This window comes from Tinamus guttatus, unplaced genomic scaffold, assembly GCF_059628265.1.
Source record: "Tinamus guttatus ecotype Peru unplaced genomic scaffold, ASM5962826v1 Tinamus_guttatus_pri_ptg000240l, whole genome shotgun sequence".
NCBI classification, from domain to species: Eukaryota; Metazoa; Chordata; class Aves; order Tinamiformes; family Tinamidae; genus Tinamus; species Tinamus guttatus.
Window position 1 is genome coordinate 13,675,624 of NW_028288774.1, and position 2,733 is coordinate 13,678,356.

Here is a 2,733-nt window from a genome sequence, read left to right on the forward strand (position 1 = left end):
ATTCCAGGAGACCTGGCCCCTGCCCGCCAGGCCGGGGGCCGGCTCCGGCTGCAGGCACCAGGCGGGCGAGCCGAGCCCCTTGGGCGAGGGTTGCTCCGCGACGCAGCTGCCCGGGTCCAGCCCTGCGGGAGCCGCCAGCAGCGGCAGGGAAAGGTTGTTCTCCAGGGTCGCCTCCGGGGGGGCCCCCGCTCGCGGCGCGGCGCGGCGCAGCGCTGGGTGCGTGTGCGTGGGCTCGGGGCACGGCCGCCGCGCACGCCTCACCTCGGATGCCTGCTCGCCCTCAACTTTGCAAAGCTCAAATAGAGGCGCTTGCAGCGGAGGAGGAGCCAGCGGCGCCGATCCTCCATTCACACGAGCCCCGCCGAGGGGCTGCCCCCAGCCCGCGCTGCGGAGGCCCGCCGCGGGGGGAGAGCTTGCTGCGGAGAATATATCTCCCCTGCACACCCCTCCCACCCCTGCTCTGCTGCGAGCGCCGCTCAGCCTCACCCTCGCGCCCCTCCGCTCCGGGAGCGGCTCGCCAGGGGCCTGGGGGAGCCAGGTGGCCAGTAAGTACGGGCTTCCCCTCAGCTCCTCGAGTGGCCGCGGCCACTTGTGAGGGCGGCGGGGCCACGGGCCCAGGGGGCCTTGGGGAGAAGCTGCCACGCTTGCAGGAGCGAGGGGAAGGGGTTGGGCCGTCCCTCCCCAAGAAGGTGAAGCACCGTTCCAGGTGCTGCTCGACGGAGCTACCAAGCCCTCGTAAGCGGCAGACTCGGCGGCGGCTCCGTTTCGATGCACGGCGCGGGAGCCGCTGACACGGCGGCTCCGAAAACACAGCGCGGGGGCCGGCAGAAACGCGGCCGCGCAGAGCGGCTCCTGCTGGCAGAAGAGCCCCCCGCCCCTCGCCCTTGAAGCTAAAGCGAGGTAAAAACGCGAGGGCGCTCACCTGCCCCCGGGGCGACGGAGGCTGCTGTCCCGCGAGCGGCAGTGCCCGCCGCCCGCGGGTCAGCACGCAGCAGCGCCGCCCTTGCAACGACGCGTTAAAGCTCGGGCGGCAGCCGCTGGAATAAATTAAAACGGTTTCCTAAAAGGGAAGACAAGTTTTATTTTCCCCTTTAAACTATTTCACAGAAACCGTCGCCCCTCTTATTAGTGAAACTAATTTTCACTATCGTTAAACAATGCGCTTTTAATTGACCTGTTTCGATTTCTAAATGTATTTGTTACAGAAATCCACGCGCGACGGCGGCAGAGAACGATTCGCCGACCAGCTTGGCCAGAGTCGCCGATCAGCCGCGTCTGAAGACCTGGGGCTTCCCACGGGCACGGATGGGACTAACCCACGCTCGGAGGGGTCTTCCTGCCAGCGGCCAGGGCCGCCCAAGCGCCGCGGGCTCCCGACTCTGCCCCCCGGGGCCCCGGGAAGGTGCCGAACCGGCGGCCTCGGGGCCCCGGGAAGGTGCCGAACTGGCGACTTCGGGGGCCCGGGAAGGTGCCGAACCAGCGGCCGGGCTCTCTGGCATTTGTTCCTTTCTATGACGGGCCCGTGATGTCGGTCTCGGTAATATTCGGCTCTGAAATCTACAGAGTAGCCGCAGAAATAGAATTTTGGCCTGTCAATTTGGAGTGGTTTATGTGCTGTGAAAACGACGCCGCTCTCGGTACGAACAGCCAGCCTTCCTTGCAACGGACTATCTTCCGAATTGTCGTGTTTTTGTTTTTCCTTGAAATAGCCTAACCTGATAAATCTTCTTTAGGGAAAAAAAAAGATATATTTTGTGATGGCTTAAGTCTGCCTTATTTCGCCTGGGCCGGGGGAGGGAGGGCGACTTGCGAAAGCCCTTCCAAACCTTCGCCTCTCTCTCTCACGTTTCCAGTGGATACAACGGAGCGCTGCATCAAAAAGCCATCCCGGCTTCAGCGCAAACGGAGCGCTGCATCAAAAAGCCATCCCGGCTTCAGCGCATCCTCCCTCCCGGGGTGGGAGCGGAGTGGGCAGCGGGACGGGGCTGAGCTCGCCGGGGCACCTTGCCCGGAGATGCCCACCGCGATTCCCATCCCGGTGTCAAATCGCCCCGCAACACCCCGCAAACCGGGCGTCGGCGCCCAGCCTCGGGGCAGACTGAAAGCAAAGGTGGGGAGGCGGATTTTTTTTTTTTTTTTCTGGCAGCATCTCCTGTGCTGCTGGCCAGACCCAGGTGGCCCAAAAATTTACGACCTCTCCCCTCCAAAAGGTCTGGAGTCAATTCCTGCTCCGTAGTGTAGTGGGACAGGCTTGTCTTCCCTAGCGGCTGGGGACCTCTCGAACGCTCCGTCCCGACGAACTCAGCAGCATCCCGAGATCGAGCCGAGCTCCTCCCTGCCCTGGTTCTGCCGAAGCTCCCACTCGGTTCCGGGCAAAACGGGCCGGGGAACTCGCGCGGCGCTTTCCCCCTTCCCGCTTCCCCCGCACGCGCACCATAACGGGCCGGTAACGCTCGCCACTCTTCCTTAAACTCCCTAAGCGCTCCCGCTGCGGCTCGAGGGTGGCGAGGAGTGCCTTAAACAGAGATAAATCGCCAGCACTCGCAGCGCCGTCCCGGCCGCTCGGAGCGCGCTCTCTGCCTCCACTCAGGGAGCTGACAGGAGTTTGGTTATGTAGGTGCCGAGAGCAGCAGGAAGGAAGCTGCGAGCCGTCCGCAGGGGCGCCCGGGGCTGCCCTGCATGGGCGCTCCCCGCATGGACACCCTGCCCGCCGCCTGCAGGGAAGCGCCAGGC